This window comes from Pagrus pagrus, assembly GCF_965226575.1.
Source record: "Pagrus pagrus genome assembly, chromosome: 8".
NCBI lineage: Eukaryota > Metazoa > Chordata > Actinopteri > Spariformes > Sparidae > Pagrus > Pagrus pagrus.
In genome coordinates this window covers 34,082,699-34,110,576 of record NC_140192.1, presented here as the reverse complement: position 1 = coordinate 34,110,576, position 27,878 = coordinate 34,082,699, and the positions used below count along the sequence as shown (strand labels likewise).

Sequence of the window (27,878 nt, the reverse complement as noted above, 5' to 3'; positions counted from 1 at the left end):
ACACTGAAGGCATCAAAACTATGAATTAACACATGTGGAAATATGTACTTAACAAAAAAGTGTAAAACAACGGAAAATACGCCTTATATTCTAGTTTCTTCAAAGTAGCCACCTTTTGCTCTGATTACTGCTTTGCACACACTCTGCATTCTCTTGATGAGCTTCAAGAGGTAGTCACCTGAAATGGTTTTCACTTCACAGGTGTGCCCTGTCAGGTTTAATAAGTGGGATTTCTTGCCTTATAAATGGGGTTGGGACCATCAGTTGTGTTGTGCAGAAGTCAGGTGGATACACAGCTGATAGTCCTAATGAATAGACTGTTAGAATTTGTATTATGGCAAGAAAAAAGCAGCTAAGTAAAGAAAAACGAGTGGCCATCATTACTTTAAGAAATGAAGGTCAGTCAGTCCGAAAAAATGGGAAAACTTTGAAAGTGTCCCCAAGTGCAGTCGCAAAAACCATCAAGCGTTACAAAGAAACTGGCTCACATGAGGACCGCCCCAGGAAAGGAAGACCAAGAGTCACCTCTGCTGCGGAGGATAAGTTCATCCGAGTCACCAGCCTCAGAAATCGCAGGTTAACAGCAGCTCAGATTAGAGACCAGGTCAATGCCACACAGAGTTCTAGCAGCAGACACATCTCTAGAACAACTGTTAAGAGGAGACTGTGTGAATCAGGCCTTCATGGTAGAATAGCTGCTAGGAAACCACTGCTAAGGACAGGCAACAAGCAGAAGAGACTTGTTTGGGCTAAAGAACACAAGGAATGGACATTAGACCAGTGGAAATCTGTGCTTTGGTCTGATGAGTCCAAATTTGAGATCTTTGGTTCCAACCACCGTGTCTTTGTGCGACGCAGAAAAGGTGAACGGATGGACTCTACATGCCTGGTTCCCACTGTGAAGCATGGAGGAGGAGGTATGATGGTGTGGGGGTGCTTTGCTGGTGACACTGTTGGGGATTTATTCAAAATTGAAGGCATACTGAACCAGCATGGCTACCACAGCATCTTGCAGCGGCATTCTATTCCATCCGGTTTGCGTTTAGTTGGACCATCATTTATTTTTCAACAGGACAATGACCCCAAACACACCTCCAGGCTGTGTAAGGGCTATTTGACCAAGAAGGAGAGTGATGGGGTGCTGCGCCAGATGACCTGGCCTCCACAGTCACCGGACCTGAACCCAATCGAGATGGTTTGGGGTGAGCTGGACCGCAGAGTGAAGGCAAGATGGCCAACAAGTGCTAAGCATCTCTGGGAACTCCTTCAAGACTGTTGGAAGACCATTTCAGGTGACTACCTCTTGAAGCTCATCAAGAGAATGCCAAGAGTGTGCAAAGCAGTAATCAAAGCAAAAGGTGGCTACTTTGAAGAACCTAGAATATAAGACATATTTTCAGTTGTTTCACACTTTTTTTTAAAGTATATAATTCCACGTGTTAATTCATAGTTTTGATGCCTTCAGTGTGAATCTACAATTTTCATAGTCATGAAAATAAAGAAAACTCTTTGAATGAGAAGGTGTGTCCAAACTTTTGGTCTGTACTGTACATATCACTCCATGGGACCAAACTACATATGGCACGTAGATGGCTACGATAAGATGAACCCCTTTGGCTTGGCCCTCTCAGGATGCAGCACTGGAGCCAGTACACACGGATGTTGGCAAAGGGCATCAAGAAAGTGTAGGCTGGCTAGTCCTTGTTTGAATGTATTAAAGGATACAGATTAGTGAATTGTTGTAGACAGCAAAACCCATTGTACATTTTTTTGTTACAACATACAAGGTAATTATTGTAGGCATATTATTTCAGCCCATATTGACCCGTTGCAGACACGTCACAATGATCACGTGACGCGGGAGGCGACGCCATGACGGACGGCAAAAGAACACTGGACTCATTAGAAAGACAAGGAGGCTCGTTATTGATCCTGACATTTTGTGGTTTTCTATCGATTTTAACTTAATTTTATGTTGTTAAAGCTGGTGGTCCTAGATCAGATGTTCTATACTACTGGGGGTGCCAGCTAATACAAACAGAGTCCTGAGAAGGACTAGCCAGCTAGTAGGCTAGTTAACAAACCCTACTTGAGTTTATTAGCTAACGGTAGCTACGTGAGCTAACTACATTGAATATGTTTTGACTGACTCTAACATAACTTTGATAACGTTTTAATATGAAACTTACCTTGTACAAAATGCTCGCTGCAGATCCTTGAGTATTTTTAGGGCTGCCAGCCCTTGCGATTAATTGCAGCTATCCATAGCCGTCTTCTGTCCTTCTCAAAGGGAATTCTGTAAAAGGCTAGATCAGGTTTGCAGCCTTGTCTGTTGGTACACTGCACGGCACAGCAGGGGGGGGGGGGGGGGACAGACAGAGAGAGACAGAGAGAGAGACACACAGACAGACCAACCTGAAAATATATATAACGTCAGCCAATTCCGATAATTGATATTTTAAGGCCAGGACAAAATAAATAGAAACCTTTAAAATGTAGTTACATAGAGAGGAATGTGGTTTCAATGTTTTTTGTAATGCATGCTTAATTTTTGAGTATTATAGTGTTTCTGCGCAGATATTTGCATAAGGGCCTCTACTTTAAACTCAACTACAAGTACTGTACTTATAAGCATTTCAATAAACAATAAATTTATGACAATGACCAGTGTAGTCTCTTTGTCATACGTCATTAAGAGCTCTCCCTACCTCATCATCTGTCACATCCTTCACATTTGCACAGAAACCAGGTTGTCCAACAATATGGTTCACCAGGGGCCTCATGTATCAATGTTGAGTACGCACAAAAATGTGGCGTACGTCATTTCCACGCCAACGTTCAGATGTATCAAAAGTGAAATGACCGTGGAAATGTGCGGTGCCCCACGCCAGCTTCATGGCTGGCATACGCACGTTTCTACAGCTATTGTTCCTTTGGCGACACTCTGAGGTGATGCTAGGAAACTGTTAATTATGTGAAAACAATTTGTCCCCAGAGTAATGTGCACATCAGAGACACAGACAATTAACACACACGTGTTTGCAATCATATGGATCATAAATCATAAATCATAAAAGCATGCGCAAAGTGATGAAAAAATGGCATTAACAATGGCAGCCTTGGCCTTGTTAGAAGACATCGCAAATGGTAATATCAGACATGAGAGGGTGTTTAGAGAACGGGAAGATCTGTTGGCAAATGACGACAACTGGCTCATGAGTCGTTTTAGGTTGCCGAGGCCAGTGTTACTGGAGCTGTGCGCAGAGCTGCGGCCGGCCCTAGAACGACACACAGCCAGGAGCCAGGGGTTGTCCGTGCCCACACAGGTGCTGACCACTCTGGGGTTCCTGGCAACAGGAGCCTTCCAGAGGGAACTGGCCGACCGGTCAGGAGTGTGCCAGTCCACTCTGAGCCGAGCCATGCCAGCTGTGTGGGACGGGATCATGAGAATGTCATCCTGGTACATCAAATTCCCATACAATGCTGTTGAACAGGCCAACATTGAACAGAGCCGGTTTCCCTAATGTAATCGGAGCTATTGACTGCACACATGTTGCTATAAAAGCGCCATCACAGGATGAATTTGTTTTTGTCAACAGGAAACATTTTCATTCAATTAATGTTCAAATAATATGTGATGCGCAAATGCAGCTCACCAACATCGTGTTGAGGTGGCCTGGTTCAACGCATGACTCGTTCATTCTTACCAATGGCATGGTTGGTAACAGGCTGGAGGCTGGCACGGTGCGCGATGGGTGGCTTCTCGGTGAGTAAATCTGTTTAATTGCACCCCGAATGTAAACCAGCACAATGCCCATTTGGGCATGTGCATTCAAATATGTGCATTTGTTTTTCCCTGGTGAAAATAGAGCGGCAGAGCTATCTAAGAAGCCCTTTATTGTCTCCTTGTGTTCAGTATTTGTGTCATTAAACGCGTGCGTAAAGTTGGAAATGTCACACTGCAGTAACCACGGCGCACTTCTGCAGTCATTAATATAAATGTGATCAGTCTCGTCAATCCTTGTAATGAAGTTGTTTTGTCCTTCTGTTTGTTTCCCACTAACGGTGGCACTAATATCTATTATTTCTTTTGAAAAAGTAATAGTGATTCAATCAAGTGGTGCATGAACAAAGGAAACTAAATCTATTTTACATGTTATTGGGCAGAAATCCTCCGCTTCACCTCCACCTTCACGTCCGACCATTTTTAATTTTTAATTACATTGAGTGTGCGCTGCTCCGACCCCACAGCGTTCACTGCCTCACACACACGCTCCCACTCACATTTCTTTTTTTTTTTTGGTGTTTATCCCTGGCGAGAGGCTACCAAATCATACAGATCTTCGCGTCTCGAATTTATTTAATAGCGTTTCGAGCTCAGACTCGGTGAAGTTGCGCTTCTTCCCTTTACTCATGGTGTAAATCTGATGGTGCAGCGAGGGGAATCCCCGGTGGAGGCCCAATTTAAATTAATTTGCATATTTAAATGAGGGCATGGACAGGGAGGAGTTTAGCACGACTACATGTGCGCTCAATTCCACGTTGATTGGGATGTACAAAGGAAAAGTGCTTGGATCGATGCGTACGCACACTTTGATACATCTGATTTTTTTTGTGCATACGACAGTTTCTGGATTCTAGCGTACGCCATGTTTCAGTAGGAAATCCACACAAGTCTTAGTACATGAGGCCCCAGGTCCCTAGAGAGAAAATGTGGGCCTGGTCCTCCATGAACTATGGACACAGCTATCATTGTCCCTGCCAAGAAATACTAATCCTCTGTGATTGCTGGGGGGATGCACAGGGTGAAAAACAAACATCACTGAGTTACATAGCTACAGTACAGTCACAGTCACATTACAACAAATATAAATTCAGTATCTCAAGGAATCAGAAAGTAAAGCACTTGAAAATTTGAATCCCGCATTGTTTACTGGCTTACATCAAACTATTCAAGGTCCGGGGCTACCAACAAACCTGTAGCATTGTAGACCAAGTACTGACTCTCCGGGGGTCCTTCAAAATTGGGTCGAGACTGCAACTGGCTCATTAGAAGTGTCAGAAATTCTCGTTTTGGACCTCCCGTGTCTATTCATTCCTCAGAGGAGCCTGCATCATCACTGAACTTCACAAGCACATCCGATTTTTCAGAGAAGCTTGAGCGTCTGAACCCTCTGAATGCTCCATACCAAACATTTGAGTGTGTGATATTGAATCTGCTGACAGTTTTGTGGTCAATGGCATCTGCTAATTCCGCAATGATCTCGGCTGCAGATATACCTGTGTTCCTATGACAATAGATACAGAACAGAATAGAAAAGTATATAAAATACTTGATCACTTCTCATGGATACTATGGATTATGTTTTCATATGATTTATCAAATTCATTTTTACAATGTACAGGAAAGAGTGGAAAAATGTGTTCCATTATGTTAACACTATAGAGTACTTCAGAGAATATTTTGCATCTGACCTGGTTTTTCCACAAAAAAGATAAATTACCTTTTTAAAAATTAGTCTGAACTTCATGCTGAATTCCTTTACACAAGATGTATCCTACTTCACTAAAATGTCCATTCTTCAAATTATTTATACTGGTGTAGGTTTTTCAATAAACATGGTTTATAGCAAATAGGCTGCCATGTCCAAAAGCACTGATGTGGTCCTTTATAAAGATCTTCTGCTTTTGACTTCACAATGGTAATAAAAAAGGTTCAATGATTACCTCTAATAAGACACATAATTTAAATTTCACAAGATTGCAGCCAATAATACTTACTTGGCTGTTTTTGCAGGGTCAGTGCTTATGGGTACAACATCACAATCTTGATTGTCATCCTCATCATCCTCAATTACAATAGGAGCATACAGCTGTGTGTACTGCTGCAAATAAAAAAATATGTGATTAATTATGATTCAGCAGATGCTCTTATCTGGAGCGACTTATAGTGAACCAACTACAGGGGCAGTCCCCCTGGAGCACCTAAGTTAAGTGCCTTGCTCAGGGACACAACGGCAGCAACCCATAGGATCAATCTCACAACCTTCCGGTTATCCATTTGAAACCACTACCACCTAGGGGTGGGCGATATGGCAAAAATATCATATCACAATTTTTTAAAATAAAAATCACGATTTCGATTTTATCACGATCTTAAATGAAAAAAAGAAAAACAGACAATTTAGGCCAAAGAACCTTTCTGAACAGATTTTAATTTAAATAGTTGCAGTTTTGCCAACATGTGCAAACAACCTAACATACTAAAAGGTAAACAACAACACTCTGATAAAGTGCACTCTTGCAACATAAATGGTAGCTTTCAATAAACATGAAAGTAAAATATCAATGAAGACATTACTGTTTATTTTATTCAACATCATTTTAACAGGATTTAAGTATATCAAAACACTACATAGCTTATTGAAAAGGATCAAATAAGTCCGTAAGTAGTCGGACTATCCGACGGGGGGGTGGGGGGGACCTATCCATGCGCCCGTGTGTGTGTGTGCGTGCGCACCCGAGAGAGGCAGCAGGTGGAGGGGCTAACTGGCAGAGATGAGAGATGGTGAAACGCTGTTTATTTTGTTTTGTTTTTTAAAAAAGCGGCCAACTCCTCCGTTTGGCTTTCTGCCATGGCTCTCCATGCGGCTACCGCTACACACATAAACAAGGAGGCGGGTAAGCTATGATTGGTCGGTCAGGTTGACGCCGTAATACGTTTGGTGCGTCGGTGCATCAGCATCACTGCATGAAAAGTGGGATTTTCGGCAGTATGCGGCACTGTAAATTGACGTGGAAGTTCAGGTTTACGGCTGCACATGGCAATTTACAGGCAACACCGAAAACTGCCGTGAATTGTCAGAAATTGACGCGGGCCTTGCTTGGCAGTTGTCCCCCCATGAACCCCCTCCCCCTAATTCTAGGGGAGGCTTTAACATGTAAATGAAAATGCTGTGAGCTATACACATGCAAATTAGGGTAGCAGGGGGAGTTTTACTCCAGGTGATATTTTTTTAAAAGGTATTAACTTCATTAGAAAATCTCTGGTATAAATAGATCAGGCTCAGTATAGCCTAATTATAGACTCTTAAATTTTTGCTTTTATTTAATGAAAGTATTGTAGATTAATTACTGTGCATGTCATTAGCAATGGCCAATGTTATGTAAAAAAGATACACAAACAATTTGTTTCAACAATTAAGTTTAATCAGGCTTTGCCACAAAGGTTTACTGAATGCAGCATTTAAAATGTTAATTATTGGTTGTGTAATAATATTTGTTAAATGCCTGTAAGAATAGGAAAGAGAGTTGCACAAACGTTTTGTGGTTTTGTTATCCTTGGACCTTTTGTGACTTTGTTACTTTCGGGACCTTTCTGATTCCTGGATAACCTTTGAGGTCAAAGGACGAGGGGGTGGAGGAACTGAGGTGAAGGGGAAGTGGGCGGAGATGCGTGAGAGTGACAAGCGGAGGAAGACGAGAGATGCAGGTTGTCTACTGTAAAGTGGAAACACAAACTTTTTAGTTAATATCTACGCCAGTTTGAGTGAAAGTGTTCAACCAGGACTCATAAAAACGTCATTGGTGATGGGTTCTGTCCGTTTGAGTGGACTACTCAGCACAAGAAGACAGAGAGGAGTTTAAGTTAGCTTCTGACCTAGTGGCTAGCAGTGCTTTTGCATGGACTTTGCTATCAAGCTAGCAACAAGCTAACCTGATGAGTAAAGCCTGTGTGGAGCTGTGAGACCGACGGCAAACACAAAGACCCCAACGGGGCCGGATAGCGCTGCATGAGTTTCTCTTCAGCCCGGACAGCGCTACGAACCGGAGCAAGGGTAAGATATTAAGAATATGCTTTGATTCGGCTGTATAAGGAAACATATACGTTAATAGATACCGATCTTAACCATTCATTTTGTTTTCACAGACTAACCTCGTCTCATAACAAGGCCGTGACCTCCTATTTGCTCGGAGCTATGTCCGCAAGTCCAGATTTACATGACGCTGATAGTGACGCCATTGTGTAACTTTTACTGTTTTGTTCCTGTTCCTTCCTTGTTTAATTTTACTTTGACTTACATTTTTTTGTTAATACCACTCTCCTTTAATTGTTTTCCAGCTGCCTGTAAGACAGTAAGACCAAGCTCTGTGCCTCGCTGCAGTCGAGATTAGAGGCAATTCCCAAGTACAGGGCAACGTGAATGCACCACAGATGTCTGCAAAATGGACCACCTACAGCTCCGAGGCGGCAGACTGCACTGTTTCACTTCCACTCCACTTGCTCTGTTTACTGTTTGCTGTAGCTACTGTTAATTTGTAATGTATGTCTTGTATTTTGTATGCTACTGGACACTTGGAAAGTACCTATCTAGACACTTCACAGTGCTGTAGGATAGGTACGGTGGCCCTGAAGTGCAAATCACAACAACAAATCAGAAAACACAACAACAAAACAGAAAACACAACGGCAAATCAGAAATCACAACAACAAATCAGAAAACGCAACGGCAAATCAGAAAACGCAACAAAACAGAAAACGCAACGGCAAATCAGAAATCACAACAACAAATCAGAAAACACAACGGCAAATCAGAAAACACAACGGCAAATCAGAAATCACAACAACAAAACAGAAAACACAACAACAAATCAGAAAACACAACAACAAATCAGAAAACGCAACGGCAAATCAGAAAACACAACAACAAAACAGAAAACACAACAAATCAGAAAACACAACGGCAAATCAGAAAACACAACGGCAAATCAGAAATCACAACAAAACAGAAATCACAACAACAAAACAGAAAACACAACAACAAATCGGAAAACACAACAACAAAACAGAAAACACAACAACAAAACAGAGAACACAACAACAAATCAGAAAACACAACGGCAAATCAGAAAACACAACAACAAATCAGAAAACACAACGGCAAATCAGAAAACACAACAACAAAACAGAAAGCACAACAGCAAATCAGAAAACACAACAACAAATCAGAAAACACAACAACAAATCAGAAAGCACAACAGCAAATCAGAAAACACAACAGCAAAACAGAAAACACAACAACAAATCAGAAAACACAACAAAAGGACAGGGTTTACATGTTTTCAAAACAAGAGCGCTGCCAGTGACGACATACACACTGCTATTAATGAATACTTTGATGACGAGACCTAATCACCGCAACGGTCAGCCCTCCTGACCGAGACTCAGTGAACTTTCCCCCCAGAAAACAGCCTCTCTCCATGCTAGTGAAATAGTCAGACAGCGTCCTGTTGACTGATGCTGATTATGTTATATGTAATTTAGACTGAAAAACGTAACTTTGTCACTTTCCAGGATGTTTGGTGGGTCGGGGTCTCAATCACAACACATTATAACGGCATCCATATGATTATAAACAGTCAGCTGGTTCATGTTCAGATTAACAGGAGGACACCGGGAAACACCTTGAAAAAAACATATACGTCATCATCATGACGTGTATGTCACGCCTCCTTTGGAGCCACAGCGCCGGCTTTCTGTGTGAATTAGCCTATACTCTGGTTCGTCTTTTACGCCGGAGCTGCTTGGTTCTGTGTGAACAACCAACAGTGGAGAATTGGTGAACCGCTGCAGCGATAATGCGGCGTCTCTGTGTGATTTCAGAGCTTCCCCGCTGGACACCCATTTCTCGCAGCTTTTCTAAGATCTCATGATACGTCACTCCATTCATAAACATGTCATTAATTAGAGACATGTATGGCTCGAGTCAGGCCATTAGAACGTGGGACTCCAGTAGTCTACTGGGACTGGACCATAGACTGTACACAGTCAATGGACTGGACCGTGGGACGCTCAGACCGGTGTGTCGTTGCTCACCATGGATACCGAGCGAGTCCCTACACATTGCGCATGTGCAAAGTGTGGCCACACAGCAGAAATGTACCGTGGGAAATGGTATAACAATAACGGAAAATGTAAATTAGATTTATTATTTCATTTTGGTTTCCTTGTTGATTATATTTTCCATTTTGGGCTGAAAATAGGAAAACAAACACCAGTTTTCAATGTTTGGTGCACACAATAACACAGAAAAACGGAATATTGACTCGTATTTTCGTTTGCCACATTAAATATAATTGCATGATCAGATGATACACGGACCCATATACATGTCCTGCATCAAAATATTCTTTAATAGCAGCGTGTATGTCGTCACTGGCAGCGCTCTTGTTTTGAAAACATGCAAACCATGTCCTTCAGGTTCAAAGGACGGACCAGTCCAATCACTATGATTCATGACGCCCGAGGGTACCTTTTCCGGTTTGGTTAATGTCGTTGTGTTTTCTGATTTGTTGTTGTGTTTTCTGTTTTGTTGTTGTGTTTTTTGATTTGTTGTTGTGTTTTCTGTTTTGTTGTTGTGTTTTCTGTTTTGTTGTTGTGTTTTCTGATTTGTTGTTGTGTTTTCTGTTTTGTTGTTGTGTTTTCTGTTTTGTTGTTGTGTTTTTTGATTTGTTGTTGTGTTTTCTGTTTTGTTGTTGTGTTTTTTGATTTGTTGTTGTGTTTTCTGTTTTGTTGTTGTGTTTTCTGTTTTGTTGTTGTGTTTTCTGATTTGTTGTTGTGTTTTCTGTTTTGTTGTTGTGTTTTTTGATTTGTTGTTGTGTTTTCTGTTTTGTTGTTGTGTTTTCTGTTTTGTTGTTGTGTTTTCTGTTTTGTTGTTGTGTTTTTTGATTTGTTGTTGTGTTTTCTGTTTTGTTGTTGTGTTTTTTGATTTGTTGTTGTGTTTTCTGTTTTGTTGTTGTGTTTTTTGTTTTGTTGTTGTGTTTTTTGATTTGTTGTTGTGTTTTCTGTTTTGTTGTTGTGTTTTTTGATTTGTTGTTGTGTTTTCTGTTTTGTTGTTGTGTTTTCTGATTTGCTGTTGTGCTTTCTGTTTTGTTGTTGTGTTTTCTGATTTGCCGTTGTGATTTCTGATTTGCCGTTGTGATTTGCACTTCAGGGCCACCGTAGATAGGCCTTCTCCTGAGCTTCCCGTTTGTTGTGTGGGCAGAATTGTACATAGTTGTGTGTTTGTGTTTCTGCTAATAAAGCTCTGTCTTTGAAATTTTCCTTTCCTCAATAACTTCATTCATGTCCTTGATGGTAATAATAGTGTAGTCTATAGCATATATGAATGAATGAATGAATGAATGAATATATATATATATATATATATATATATATATATATATATATATATAGGGGTGGGGTTTACATTTATAATGACCCAGGGTGACCAATAGTGACAGATCACTGACAATCACTAGTGATTTTTCGTGTTTAAAAGTGGTGGTTTCATCCAATACTGAGTGAGGAAATTCAAGCCATCCTCTGGCCAGGCGTGGTTTCGCTGCTATTTATATGCTAATTAGAGCCGTTCGCACCTCCGCAAGCTCCACATACGTCATGGTTCGTTTCTGACAATTTTCGGCACAGACGAACGCCACATTCACAGCCTGTAAATTGTCGTTAACTGCCGAAAATTAGCTAGATTTCCGGGCGTTTACGGGGCCGAAAATCCCACTTTTCATGCAGTGCATAGAACTGCAATTTATAGAATGTGCCCTAGACGATCCCTACGATCTCTGCACTTTGGCAGATCGTCTACACATTCTAATCCTTTCACGATCTAATATCGTCATATCGCACACCCCTACTACCACCCCATGAAATAAACAAATGGTGAAACAATATATGGTGACATACATGACAGTGAGTGTTTGAAAGTGTGTTGAAACCCTAAAAGAAACACTACCTGTACAATGTGTTTTCCATTGTGTTCACAGCAGTGGTAGTGGCAAGGGCTGCAACTGCAACACTAACCTTTGATCATTAATGTGGGGTATCTGCCTAGTGTAATAATATGACAAAAGACCCAATAGCTCTACTCACTACCTTGGAGTAGTCTTCTTTCATCCTCCAGAGTTGCACTCCAATGGGTCATCAGTGTCCGAAATAAACATCTGATTTGAGATTAACATGTCAGAATAAATATAAAAACTTAAAAAATTTAAAAAATGACATACTGTGTGGAAGCTGTGCTGTAATTGTACATTATATTACAGTAATTAGGGCCCGAGCAGGAAACCTGCGAGGTCCCTATTGTTTTTCGAATGATTATTATTAGGGCCTGAGCACTGACCAGTGCGAGGCCCTATTGGATCTGTAAGGATTATTAGGGCCTGAGCACGAATCTCGTGTGAGGACCTATTGTATTTGTAAGGATTATTATTAGGGCCCGAGCAGGAAACCTGCGAGGTCCCTATTGTTTTTCGAATGATTGTTAGGGCCCGAGCACGAATCTCGTGCAAGGACCTATTGAATTTGCTTGGATTATTTCTTATATTATTTCTATTGTAACTGTAGGCGGAATTCATTTATTATTATTCTTCCATCCCCAAGATCGTATTTTTGGCGGCCTGAACATACCCCAAAACTCACTAAACTTGGAACATACATCACATGTGGTGAAAAATTTGATAATTAAAAATGATTGGGGGTGTGTGTGGTCAGGGGGCTCCACAGCGCCACCAAACGTTGTTTTGTCCCTGCGAAAACATTCTCAGATCGTCATGAAATTTACAGGAGTCATGGGTCTCAAGGATTTAGCCAGGAATTATTTTTGTCAGAATTTTTGCCGCAACAGGAAGTCGGCCATCTTGAATGGCGTGCAGCGATTTTCATTTTTCCGACTCATTTTTCGGGACTTTAGGATGTTCGCAGACTCACCAAATTTGGCCCGTAGCTTCTTAACCATGAGTACGTTAATTCAATACCAAAACTGCCCTCATGCACCGCACAACAGCTCAGTAGCGCCCCTTAACGCCCCCCTTATGGCTTTTCCCATTAATTTTTTTTCATGTCTATGCCTCGTACATTATTTAACTTGTCCTACAGATTTAACGCCACACTCACTAAATATCATCGTCAGACCTTGATGATGAAAAGCTTTCGAAGAGCTTTCGCCTCCGATATACCTGGTGGACGTAGCAGTGCGGTGACCCCTTATGGCTGTTCCCATTCTGCAGGAACCCATTTCTAAGCCTCGTACATTATTTAACTTGGCCTACAGATTTTACGCCACAGACTTCCCAGTCACTAAGTATCATCCTCATGCCTTGATGATGAAAAGTTGTGAAAAGCTTTTGCAGGTTATTCCTGGTGGGTGTGGCAGTGCAGTCAATTTGGATGACCCCCTTATGGCTTTTCCCATTCTATACGGACCAAAGTTCTATGGCTTGTAGTTTAACTATCTTTTCCTACAGATTTAACACTACAGAGTTCACATTCACTCAGTAGCATCCTCATACCTTCAACAGCCTGCGTTGTACCTGGTGTGCGTGGCTGTGCGATCAATTTCGATCCTTCGCCATCAAGCAGGAAGTCCTTATAACTTCAACATACAATTGCCGATCTGCATCAAATTGGTCACACATGTAGAGGGGCTCACCCTGAATTCGTCTCTGCATCAATACTGTGTCATATCTATAGCGCCACCCACTGGACACAGGAAGTCACTGAATATGTCACTGTTGTGTTTTCAGTGACACGGATCCCATTTAGGTAGGAAATTTCTACAGGCAAAGGGCGAGCACACATCTGGGCACACAGCCTCCGACAGCGCCACAGCCCGATGTACGTGTGGCGAGGGCCCGTTCATCGCTGCTTGCAGCTTTAATTATTATGTTTTTTAGTCCCAAATGATCACATTTTTCACTGCCTGAACATGGATGGAAATCCGATTTTATTTGGCAAACACATTAGGCTTGGCGAAAAATGTTATAATCTATGGTCGTCGTGAACGTCCACCGCTAGGTGGCGCTATAATCAAGGAAAGTGCGTTTTGGCTTATAATTCCCATATACTTTGTCACACATTCAAAAACCTTATATCCACGCATTCCCTGAATTGTGGTCTCGTGATATAGGCCACGGCCATTTTCACATAGCGTTTTTTTCCGCTAACTCGCGAAATGTCGCAAACCTACTTTTTTGAACTCCTCCCAGGCAAATTCACTGATTTGCACCAAAGTTTGCACACAGCATCTGTGGACCCTCCTGACAAAAAGGTATTAAAAGAAATTCGATATTCCAAAGAATACTTATTATTAAGTATTTATATTGTTATACTATTATACTTATACTATTATATTCTATATATTCTATATTAAAAATGTAATATTTATATAGAATAGAAGAGACGTATTCAGGATGAGCCCCTCTACATGTGTTAGCAATTTGGTGTAGATGGGAACTTGTATGTTGAAGTTATAAGTACTTCCTGTTTGATGGCCAAGGATCGAAATTAACCGCACCGCCACGCCCACCAGGCTGTTGAAGGTATGAGGATGCTGCTGAGAGAATGTGAAGTCGAAATTAACCGCACCGCCACGCCCACCAGGCTGTTGAAGGTATGAGGATGCTGCTGAGAGAATGTGAAGTCTGTGTTAAATCTGTAAGAAAAGACAGTTAAACTACAAGCCAAAGAACTTGGGTCCGTACAGAATGGGAAAACCCATTAGGGGGTCATTGAAATAAACCGTATCACCACGCCCACCAGGAATGACGTAGGCAAAAGCTGAGCACAACTTTTCATCATCAAGGTATGAGGATGCTACTGAGCGAATGTGAAGTCTGTGGTGTAAAATCTGTAGGAGGAGTTAGTTAATATACGAGGCTTAGAAATGGGTTCCTACAGAATAGGAAAAGCCATAAGGGGTGTTGCAAAGTTGAACACACTGCCACGCCCACCAGGTATAACGTAGGCGAAAGCTTTTCACAAGGTGTCATCATCAAGTTCTGAAGATGATATTTGGTGAGTATGAAGTCTGTGGCGTTAAATCTGTAGGATGAGTTAGTTAAAGTACAAGGCACAGACATTGGGTCCGTACAGAATGGGAAAAGCCATAAGGGCGGCGTTAGGGGGCGCTACTGAGCTTTCGTGCTGCACATGAGGGCAGTTGTGGTATCGAAATAACGTACTCATGGGTAAGAAGCTACATGCCAAATTTGGTGAGTCTGCGAATATCCTAAAGTCCCGAAAACAGCGTCGGAAAAATGAAAATCACTGCACGCCATTCAAGATGGCCGACTTCCTGTTGCACCAAAAATTCCGACAAAAATAATTCCGGGCAAAGTCCTTGAGACCCATAAGTCCTGTAAATTTCATGACGATCCGAGAAAGTTTTTGGTCACATGACCCGACGTTAGGTGGCGCTATGGAGTCCCCTGGCCACACCCACCCCCAATCATGCTGAATTATCACATTTTTTTACCACATGTGACATATGTTGCAAGTTTGGTGAGTTTTGGGGTATGTTCAGGTTGCCAAATATGCGATCTTGGGGAAGGACAAAAAATAATAATAAAGAATCCTTACAGATACAATAGGTCCCCGCACGAGAATAGTGCTCAGGCCCTAATAATAATAATAATAATAATAATAATTATAGTTATTAAATAACAACTTCCTGTACATTTTGTTCCAAACACGAAGTATTGCATATCTCCACATTGGTGTGTCCGAAAAACATGAAACTCAGGTTACTACTTCCCCATGATACCCTAAGGCTCTGTGCAAAATTATGACAGATGAGCACAAGGTGGCGCTCTTTAAATTGAAGTATTTTATATCTCGACATCGATTGGTCGGATTAACGCAAAACTTGGTACACTCATTGCCAATGCCCTCCTGAGGATAGCTGTCGAAGGCGTTACCAATCCGACACTAGGTGGTGCTCTGGTGGCAGTCTAATTCTATATTTGGCACTGTGCCCACACCATAACAATTATAGCCCTAAGCTCTATTCGCACGAGATTAGTATTACCTGGGGACCTCTAGTAATTTGTAATAATTGCGGAGGTCGTCTGTGATCTTAATCCCGTGCAAATTTGCCATGTCCATAATTTGTCAAGTAAAAATTCCACCGCAAATTATCTACCATATTTCGCCAAACACAGAGGTCATTTGATAATATTAGTCCCGTGTGAATCGGCATCTCTGTGGTTTGGGGTCGTTTTTTATTTTTTTTCCAGGTTGAGAATTATGGAGGCTGCGTTGGAAATTATAAATGAAAGTTTTGACAGCATTCATGGACGTCGGAACTATTTTTTGAGAGGGGGGTGGGAATTTTGTTGGGAGGGGCGGGGGAAGCACGCACACTTACCAATGATTAAGGATTTGATTTGAATTATATCAATTATAAGAGAACTAGAATGGATGAACACGGCATCTTTATTGTTAAGAAAATGAAACTTTGATAACTAAATCAAGCCATTTAAGGAACATAACAGCATTATTTGTACCCTTGAATGAAAAAAAGAAAAGTCTGCACTCTTGACTCGGGGCTTTCATGCATTTCCAAAAGTGGACCTTCTTCAAACAAGTCAGTTGACCTACGGATGAAGATTTTAAGGAGGGTCGAGACATCGTTTTCATCCATAAGGTCACTGTGAGCGTTCATAACGGTCAAATGTGTTAGTCTCTCCTGCGTCATGGTGTTGCGCAGCAATGTTTTCAACTCGCGCAAGGCTGAGAAAGAGCGCTCGGATTCCACGACAGATATTGGCAGGGCCAGACGCAGCTTAATGAGCTTCTCCACCTCTGACAGCATGGAGCGGGTTTGGGGCTGCAAGATATGCAGGATGGACACAACATCCTGGATGGTGCCAACTTCTTGTCCCCTACACACATCCCTCAGTATGTCCAGCTCAAGGCTTAGCCACTCTCGTGGAAAGGGGGTCAGTTCCGGGGAACCCACATCCACTCGTTTCCCCTGAGCCACCTCAAGAACTGCCTGCTCTCGCCCTGCAGCTACGCAGAGTCCCTCCTGATCAAAACGCCGCTCCACTTCGGAGCGCACCGGGTCCAGATGCAGCCTGACTCCATACAGTAGCCTATGCCAGATGCCTAGGCTACTGTATGTAGTCAGGCAGGCTGCACATCAAAAGCATAGATCTATGCATTAATTATATGAAAGAGATAAATGTAAGTAAGACAAATTGAGTTTAAATTCAGATTCTTTATTTTTTTAAAGCGTAATGCAGTGGGTAGGGAGGGGCTGATGGGGTGTGAGGGGGCGGGTGTGAGGGGGCGGATGGGAGGGGGTGTGCACCCCTAGTTCCGACGTCTATGATTACATGCATGGCGGCATGCGGTAAGGAAGATTTTTCTATCTTTCAACAGGCTCACCAGTTATTATTATAATAAAAATATCCATATCTAACTGTTGTGCTGCTCCAACGAGGGCTCCGGTGCGATCGTTACGCATAGGTTACACAGAGCCTTTACATCATATCCTTATATCTACATGTTCCCTGAATTCAGCTGAATTGTGTGATGTAGGCCACACCCACATTCACAGTAAATTTCCATTCGCAAAATCGCAAAAAATGAAAAACATACTTTTTAGAACTCCTCCCAGGCAATTTCACCGATTTGCACGAACCTTTGCACAGAGCATCTGTGGACACTCTATTAAAAGAATTTTGATAAAAAAACGCCCAAAATATAGAACTACAATATCCTGCACATTGTGGTCAAACAGACAGTCTTGCATATCTTGACCAAATACAGTCCGATTAACACAAAACTTTTGCTAGTTGTGTTCCATGGATCAATGAGGGTTTGTGCAAAATTTGGTGCAAATCGGAAATGGGCCTGGCCTATATCACTAGATTCACCACAATTCAGGGAACGCGTGAATATAAGGTTTTTGAATGTGCGACAAAGTATATTGGAGTTATAAGCCAAAACGCACTTTCCTTGATTATAGCACCAGTGGTGGACGTTCACGACGCCCATACATTATGAAATTTTTGCTAAGCCTAATGCGTTTGCCAAATAAAATCGCGTTTTCATCCATGTTCAGGCAGTGCAAAATGCGATCATTTGGGACAAAGAAAAATAATAATCCTTATAAAAACAAGAGGGACCTCGCAGGTTTCCTGCTCGCATAACCAAATATCAGCATCGACCATTGACAAAAAAACAAATATATTGCACTCACCAGTGTAGATCAACGTCTGTGGGTCTTTTTATGAAAATCTCAGAGTAAGAGTCAGAAATGTCTGGCACTTCTCCAACTGTAAAACACAAAATAATTCAAGCTGGCATTGAAGTCTTAACTGTAGTCATTATTTACAATATAACATCATTTAACAGACGCTCTTATCTACAGGGAACCAACTACAGGGACAGTCGTTCTGGAGCAACTTGAGGTTAACTGCCTTGCGCAGGAGCAGAATGGTGGCTGCTCCTTGGATCGAACTCATAACCTTCAAGTGGTCTATTTGGAAACCCAGATCCCTAACCACAAGGCCACCACCACTTACATTTAATGATAAAGATTTAAAAAGTAGCTAAATCCAGGAGAAAGTGCTGAATGGAAAGCCGCCTTGACACACTGTGTCAGAAGCAGCTGGTTTTTGCTCAAGGTCAGATCTCTGCTTGAGCAACGGCAACATATACCTGCACAACTAGAGATGTTCCGATACCATTTTTTCCCTCCCGATACCGATTCCAATACTTGTGCTGTGGGTATCGGCCGATACGAGTACCGATACCGATACCAGTGTGTTATAAAAAATTATATATATCATACTACGCCTGCATGACTGTGATATGATTATCATTGTGGTAAGGCCTGGCTCAGGTTAAACCCTTTGTAAAACATGAATGAATACAGCAAATGAAAGCCATTTATTTTTAAAAAGAATAGTATAAAGCCGAATTCAGCACAGAGCAGACAGGAAGTCAGACACGAAATAATAACATGACATCCAGTTAAAGGATAACTACCGTTTTTTACAACCTGGACCTTATTTCCAGCAAAATATATGGTCATTTACTCACCCAGATAACTCCGGGCTCGTCTGTTGTCAACATCCGGGGTCTGTAGGTTGCCCTACTACCTCTGACCTGGAAGATGTCGTCTCTGAGCTGCGCGCGCACCCGCGACAGCCCAGCTTGTTTACCTGTAGCTGCTACTGCTAGTTTGAGCCCGGATGTTGATAACGGACGAGCCCGGACTCAGAGGGGAATAGCACTAGCATATCGCAACAAAATATTGGTGAAATGAACTAGTTTCGTGGCAGATAATGCGTTATAGAGGCTGTGTGTCGCTGCCCCGTCACTCGCATTATATGGATATATCGGCGCTGCACTGGATCTAATTTCGTCCGAACGACTTCAAATGACACCAAAGTTATCTGGGTGAGTAAATGACCATATATTTTGCTAGAAATAAGGTCCAGGTTGTAAAAAACGGTAGTTATCCTTTAATTCTCAAAATAAAACACTCCGTGTTGATACAAGCACAAAAACCTCAAATAAGAGACAAATACGCGCTCTTCTTCTAATCCTTCAGTCGGGAACACTTCGTGTTGTTGTGTTTATAACACATACATATAACTGCGGTCGTGTGTGATTATGTAATCATCGCGGGAATTCCTCGGTTTCGTAACTCCAGCTGATCGGCGGAGCTGCGCTGTGGCGGACTCAAAACACAGCTGGTGGGGGTTGCCGGACGAGGACGACGGAGCCAAACCGTACCGGAGCCGTAACGCAGCGGACACATATCCGGTAGAATCTCGGAGCTAACGGAGCTAGGCTAATAAATTACGTGGTATCGGATCAGTGCCTGGACTCCAGTACTCGCCGATACCGATGCCGGCATTTCCGATACTGGCATCGGAATCGTAACAACTCTATGCACAACAAGTAAAAATAGCTTTGCACTTAGCAGTTTCTTGGATACTTTGTTTTTTTTACTTCATTAACTAGCTACAGTCTCTCTTAGAGAGGTAAAACAACTAGGCACAGGAGTTACTGATGGAAAAAACACTTACCTTCTTCAAAGTCCTTCTTAGAGCAGATGAAAATATTGATTCGTTGATATGGCTTGCCTAGTTCTGCCTTGTATTATTTTAGAATAAAAGGTCTTTGTGTCCCAGGGGTATTGATGACTTCAGATCCATCCGGATAAAGACGGATGAAGGGTCCTTCATCCAAATCTTTATTGAAGTCCCTCATTTTTTCACAGCCTGATGAAGAAGACTTTGAGCAGTGCTGTCAGGGTCTGTTAAACCACATTTCTGAGCAGTCATCAAGCCAAGATTTTCTGCAATAGAAAACATACGGTGATTCTTCATCTGGATTAAAGAACAATGCTTAATTCAAAAGTGACTGTTTTGCTGTTACAAGGCTGGCAAATGTTACGTTTAGATGTAAAAAGGATCTTTACTTCGAATTCTATTAAATGGCAGATTTGGAGGTACTTTTGGAAAACAAAAAACATAATGATCGATCTTGGCCAAATAATTGCTAATAAAAAACAATGATTTAATTTCCACAGTAGCCTACACAACATTTGATATTCATGATATCCTTTTTCTTCTGGTATTCCAGGAAGGTTTTTACCAATGGGGTTGGATTAGATGGAGGATTCTGTGATACTACAGGGAAACAAACGAAAAATGCGTTCTTGTGAATGGCAAAGCATGCATTACAGGTGCATAAATACAACAATAGTGGTATAAATAAAATGCATGGCTAGACTACACAGGGTGTCCCCTATAATTTTGTTCGGGCCTGGTGGGAGACATGGGCTGTTTTCAGACACAAACTCCTGGCTTGTGTTTACCAGGTTACAAAACTAAAGTTCACACAGGCTTCGCACATTCTCCAGTCTACTAACGTTAGCTGGCAGAGTAAAGGCCGAGCAGACCTACGTTACTTGAAATTTCCCAACTTCCAGTACAACTGGCGCATTTGGCTGTCAGCGTAGCAGGACAGTACATTTTTAAGTAGAAATGTAATGACATCAGTGGCGGTCCTAGTTTGCATGACACCCTGGGTGAACCTCACCTTCATGACACCTATAATAACAATACACTGCCCACACTGTCTATAATTACACTATTTATATTTGTACATATTATGTATATAAATTTCTATCTCTTACCTTTTTATTATATTGCATATTTTTTACTATAATTATTGCTTATTGTTATATTGAACTGTCCTTTGGCTGCTGTGACGCACAAATTTCTCAGTTTGCGGGACTAATAAAGTAGTTCTGATTCTGATTCTGAATCCCCTGCTTCACCGCTCCCCCGCACCAGTAGGGAGAGCTGAGGTCCAGAGCTGAACCTATCCCCCGCCCCCCACCCCCTTCTTCCACAACCTCTGTATGTGAGACTTTCTCAGCAGCAGCAGACGCAATTTACAAAACAGAGGGCGCCCACTCCCCACATGGCAACATGACATAATTGACTTAACGTGTTAATGAGCAATACAAAAACCGGATGAAATGAATGCAAACAAATTTAAGGCAGCCGGTACGGGTCGGTGCCAGGGTCGATCCGCCGAGATTAGCCCAGAGGTGGCTGCTACAGAGCTGGTTACTGTGGGCGACTTTCGGCTTGGTATTTTTTTATTTATTTTTTTTTGTGGGCGCTCATGCCGCCCCGGGCCGGCTGCCCATACTGCTCTTATGAGAAACCACCCCCGAATGACATTATACCATTTTAACACATCTGAAAATAAGATGTAATGCCATTCCCGCTACCGTTGTGACAGTTTAACTGGTGTTTATTTTAACTGGCGAGGGTCCCAGATGTGCTGGAGGAGTGGTTTGAGAATCCCGTCTCGAGAGGGGTCCTCGGCCCTGTCCGCTGACCAGGAAAAACATTCTGATCACCCTGCTCATTGATCCAAGTCATGTATATGTATATTAATGTTGACGTGGCTTGAACACCACTATTCCACACGGAGATGCCGGGGTCTTCTTTCATTCCACACTCCGTTCAAATGGTCACTTAAAGTCATCGGTCCCAGCTGTATACATCGCCATTAAGCCGGCGCCAAGTCGATGTGAAAACTGTGTACTCTGTCATACAGCCTGCTTGTCAAACAGTCTGCAGAGTATGTTGATATCCAGCCTGAACTCAGCATGAGGTCGGTCAGCTGTGGCAAAGTGTGAGACGCCCAGATCAACCTGTGATACAAACACCTGTATCGACCATCGATCGTGGTTCATAGCAAAGTCCAGGCATGTAAAGTCCAGGCAGTTTAATTTTATTTTAGTCCATTTCAGTGTGAGTTAGAGTAAAAGGGCAAAAGAGCTTACCTGTTTGCCGAAATCTGACATCGGCTTCCCTTTCAGATTGACTGCATCACATGCAGCATGTGGTATCACACCACATGTGTTGGTCGTCCCTCTACTGAGGGGGACTACTTTTGTAAAGGCTGGGACAGCTAAAATAAAGTCCTACATTACTGACATTACTGTTGTCTTTCCTTATGTAACAATTGTGGGTCACTCTTGCTACTGTGTGAGAGTACATAGGGCTTGCATTGTATCTTGAATGTAATATTGTCCACCACAGTGACATATGTTGGATTTTTTTTCTGCTGTAACACGGGGCTGGTGTGTTGCCCATGGTTTGATTTGGTGGGTGTAAATGATGACAAGTGGGGAATACAGCCAGTAATTCACTCTAACTCAGGGCTCTGCAACCTGTGGCTCTTTTGCCCCTCTGCAGCAGCTCCCTGTGACATTTTACATGAAAATGAATAATACATATGTAAATATATATATATATTTTAATATCATCATCAATGTTTTAGGCCTACAGTGATTGTTCTTCCATTCCATTCTCCGACAGTATAATGTGCAGCCTGCACACAGAATGGTATCTGTTCTATCAAGTTGTGATTAATTGAATGATCCTGAGCTAACATTGTGTTTCATGCTCTAGCCCGAGGGCTGATCACTGTATGTGGCTGAGGATAAAAAGAAGGATTAACTCACACTAAGATGGACTGAAATAAAATTAAACTGTGCTGTTTTTTTTTACTTTTACTTTGTGTTTTATTTATCATCAAATGAGGCTACTTTTTAATTTTGTACATTTTCACTAACACAGGGAGGACTTAAGTAAGTCTACATATATAGTTCTGTATCGCTACTGTATTTCTATTAATGGTAGGTTAGTTCTTTTATTTCATAAATGCACCAAAACATGGCATCATTGAAATGGAAATGCAAAGTTCAAGTACCTACTGTATAAGTAGCCCCCTGCAGAGTTGCCACATCATGTGAAAATATAAATGAATGTTCATTTAGGCCTATTAATAATCTTCAAGTTAAACTTTCTATGCTGCGTTACCTTCATTATAAGACACAAATATGTTTTGCGTCTCCAGACAGATTTTCTTGGCAAGGGACGGGGCAAAAATGTCTCTTTTGATAGTAAAGTTTGCTGACACCTGCCCTAACTTCTGGTAAGAAGTCATCCTCTCCTTTCTGATATTCATCTTGACATCTTGAGCAGTGTGAGATACATGTCTGGACTTTGCTATGAACCACGATCGACGGTCGATACAGGTGTTTGTATCACAGGTTGATCTGGGCGTCTCACGCTTTGCCACAGCTGACCGACCTCACGCTGAGTTCGGGCTGGATATCAACATACTCTGCAGTAGGGGTGGGCGATATGGCAAAAATATCATATCACAATTTTTTTTAAATAAAAATCACGATTTCAATTTTATCACGATCTTAAATGAAAAAAAGAAAAACAGACAATTTAGGCCAAATAACCTTTCTGAACAGATTTTAATTTAAATAGTTGCAGTTTTGCCAACATGTGCAAACAACGTAAACATACTAAAAGGTAAACAACAACACTCTGATAAAGTGCACTCTTGCAACATAAAAGGTAGCTTTCAATAAACATGAAAGTAAAATATCAATGAAGACATTACTGTTTGTTTTACTTAACATTTAATTTCATCATTTTAACAGGATTTAAGTATATCAAAACACTAAATAGCTTATTGAAAAGGGTCAAATAAGTCCGTCAGTGGTCGGACTATCCGACCAGGGGGTGGGGGGGGGGTTGCGGTAATTTGAACACTGTACAATTAGCGCGATATAGCGCATTTACCGCGACCTATCAATGCGCCCATGTGTGTGTGTGCGTGCCCGCCCGCCCGCCCGCCCCCGAGAGAGGCGGCAGGTGGAGGGGCTAACTGGCAGAGATGAGAGATGAGAGATGGTGAAAAGCTGTTTTTTTTGTTTTGTTTTTTAAAAAAGCGGCCAACTCCTCCGTTTGGCTTTCTGTCATGGCTCTCCATGCGGCTACCGCTACACACATAAACAAGGAGGCGGGTAAGAAAGCGCGTCACTCCCCGTAATTCGCTATGATTGGTCGGTCAGGTTGACGCCGTAATACGTTCGGTGCGTCGGTGCATCAGCATAGAACTGCAAGTTATAGAATGTGCCCTAGACGATCCCTACGATCTCTGCACTTTGGCAGATCGTCTACACATTCTAATCCTTCACGATCTAATATCGTCATATCGCACACCCCTACTCTGCAGACTGTTTGAAGAGCAGGCTGTGTGACAGAGTACACAGTTTTCACATCAACTTGGCGCCAGCTTAATAGCGATGTATACAGCTGGGACCGATGACTTTAAGTGACCATTTGAACGGAGTGTGGAATGAAAGAAATACTCGATAACAAGTGTCACAAGTTGACCTGGATGATGTGCACTCAACTCCACAGCTAACAGCGCTCTCCACGCTGCTCTCGAGCTGCTCGGCGTGAACAAATGCCTCAGAATGTTCCACCCATGAGCTGTATGTGACGTACAGACATTCACGACAAAGATATAAGACCGACAACATGCACTTTTGGACGATTTATTGACTGTTGCGTTTTTTTTGGACAGGCATCGATAGTCACCTACACTGTCATTGTGTGCTCTGTAGCGTTCATTGTGAAGTGGCTTGCAGGTCGCAGACCCCGGCATCTCTGTGTGGAATAGTGGTGTTCAAGCCACGTCAACATTAATATACATATACATGACTTGGATCAATGAGCAGGGTGATCGGAATGTTTTTCCTGGTCAGCGGACAGGGCCGAGGACCCCTCTCGAGACGGGATTCTCAAACCACTCCTCCAGCACATCTGGGACCCTCGCCAGTTAAAATGAACACCAGTTAAAGCTCTGGTCTACGATCTGAGAAAGGTTTGAAAAAAGCATCCCCCCCCACACGCACCCCTCCCCTCTGTGCTCCTTAACCCCTCCCCTCCGAGCTCGTATCGCTCTCCCCTCGGAGTCCCGCGACACACCCCCTCCGGCTACAAGCTTTTTTTTTCTCTCTTCAACGAACTTTATACCTCCCGCAACAAGCACTAAGAGCAACAAACCGGCAGAAACCAAATACAGCCCAGCTTTGAATGCGGAGTAACGATGTCGGATTCACAGATAAAGTTATTACAATGCACGTTGAAACTCACGTAAATCTTGTAAGTCATTACAATGTCCACAGCTAAGCTCCACAGCCAAGCTAGCGTAACGTCATTAGCATGCTACAGCTACGTTACCTTACAGCTACGTAATCAGCTACAACAGCTAAGTTAGCCACTTCTAAAAGTTACTGAGGGCCAAGAGACTAACAGATGCTGCCGCCAGCTTTCATCACAACGATCGCTTCCACATTGTGGCTGAAAAAAAAAACCTGTGTGTGTCCCAGGTGCTGTTCGGTGCTACTCAGACTTGTTGTTAGCTTACAATGCTAGCATAGAGGCTAACGTCTCCGTCGAACAAGTAAACAAGTGTTGACAACACTGCAGAGACAGACACGTCTAATAACACAGAAACAAACTAACGGCAGCTTTCACAGTCATAAGCAGCATCGGCATGAAAGTTATCTGTGTCACAACATCCACAATAGAGACGAAGGTTACCTGCTCAACAGAAACGCCGCTGTATCAGCACCGGGTCCATATCTTCACGGACCTTTCGCCACCGTTCAAACGATGACCCGATGTTTATTCCGTTTCGAGCCCTCTTTGTTTCACATGTCCGGTTTGTGTCTTTTCAGTGACAGACTTTCTTCTTTTGACTCTTTGTCAGTGGGGCGAGCAGAGGCAGCTGAACAGCTCAGGCCAAAACAAACCTCTTGTCCGCTTGTAGTTTCAAATGCGGAAGTGGGTCGGGACCAGACGTGAGCAGGAGCAGGAGAGTGAGCGAGGATTGGATCGGAAAATTGATCCAATAGGAGCCATCCGGGCCGGATGGTTCCTATTGGTCAATTTCTTTTCAGTTTTACAGACACTAGAGAGAATGGATTTTTTTGGTTCCTTTTACTCTCCACATTGTGTAGGTGGTACTATTGGGTCATAACCACCATCTAAATGATGTTATTAATAATAACAAATCTTTCAAATCGTAGACCATAGCTTTAAACTGTCACACCGTCTCTCCCTAGCTCTCTGTTGCTCGGCTCTCTTTTGTCTCGTTTTTTTAAAATTAGCAAGCCTAACCTTACTTTACTTACTACTTCTCAAGTTATCAAACGGAGAGAAATGTCCTCCCTTCCCCCCAGTAACGTCGTTGTACTCTACCATACCCTATATCAGTGATCATCAACTGGCGGCCCGTGGGCCGTATCCGGCCCGTCGAACCTTCCAGTCCGGCCCGCGACAGGATTCCAAAATTGTGAGGATCAAAGAGAAAATATCTTGTGGTCCCCGCTATTAAAGCAACAGAAAAAACAACTGAGACTGAAATAACTATCAGATGTCATGGTTCAGTGTCTGTTTGTTTCTGTTTCCTGTTTTACTTTGAAGTTTTGCCCTTGTGTGCCGCGTCCTGCTTGACAGTTCCTCCTGTGTGTTCTTCCATTGATTCCCTCACCTGTCCGTGTCCCTCCTCACTCCATCTGTTTCTCATCCCCTCATTACTGTATTTAGTCCTCCCTCTTGTCTTCGTGAGTCCGTTTCATTTCTCCCTGCGATCTTTTGTGATTTCCCATTCCCGACTTTTCTCCGTATTAGCGTCTGTTAGCCTGTGTCCGTCTCTGTCCGTCTTGGTCTGTCTTCCTCTGTGTTTGTCTGTGTTTCCCCTTGTTGTCACCCTTTGTTCTCCACCAGCTTCTTCCCCAGTGTTTCATCCAGTGATTCGTCGTGTCTCCCGTATTGGTATGTTTGTAGTTTTGGTGTCTGGTTTCTCTTTTGGTTTGTACTTTGCTTTTGTTTACACTTTGTTTTAGCTTTTAGTTGCTACTTTGTTTTTGTCCTCGTGACGCATTTTTAGTTGCTTTGTATTCCTCATTTTGTTTGTATTCAGCTTGTTATTAAAAGCTCACCTTTTGTTTCCCCCTCTCCTGCCTCCTGTGTGTCTGCATTTGGGTCCTCCATTTTTGTATAACCCCTAAGCCTGACATCAGAAATCCCCACCTTTTATGACTCTCAGTCTGTTTACGTTCCAAAAGGAGGACAAACTCGCTGCACTGTTTAACATTTATTGTTTTACATACTGTTCTTCTTTGACATAATTTTTCCACATGCCCTTGCATGACAAACCAACTGGCATAACTTAAAAGAGCATGGTAAATACCGTGGTAACAGAACAAAACACGTCACAAATAATGCTTGGCACATCAAATAAAATGTTGAGTAGGCTAGACTACTGCTGGTGGTTGACTGTGGTATAGGTGATAGGAGCCTGACTGGTAAAGGCTAAAAATGCCTTCAGTTTTGTAATAAAATTTAAATATCTAAACAATAAACATGAAACAATAATGTTTTAGGCCAAAATGTGATTTTTATATCATTTAATTTGAATGTCCGGCCCCCAAGGTGTCTGTCCGGAAAAATTCTGGCCCTTCGACAAATATAGTTGGTGACCCCTGCCCTATATTGCCGTCTATACACCAATAAAGTGCCAGAGTATATCGTTTTCAACATCATTCTTCATTTTTTCGGAACCATGTAGCCTGCTAACCACCAGGTCTGATCCACTACTTTATTAGCAACAATAACGT

General features: G+C 42.3%; 1 long non-coding RNA gene across 1 annotated transcript; it reads right to left on the bottom strand.

Moving 5' to 3' along the window:
• Window positions 1–4,140: 4,140 nt before the first annotated feature.
• Window positions 4,141–27,878, bottom strand: LOC311261542. Its single transcript, XR_014623156.1, has 6 exons — window positions 25,798–27,878; window positions 19,882–20,153; window positions 18,042–18,117; window positions 11,930–11,997; window positions 5,782–5,885; window positions 4,141–5,288 (listed from the first exon to the last, which is right to left on the bottom strand). It is a non-coding gene; the product is annotated as an uncharacterized lncRNA (long non-coding RNA).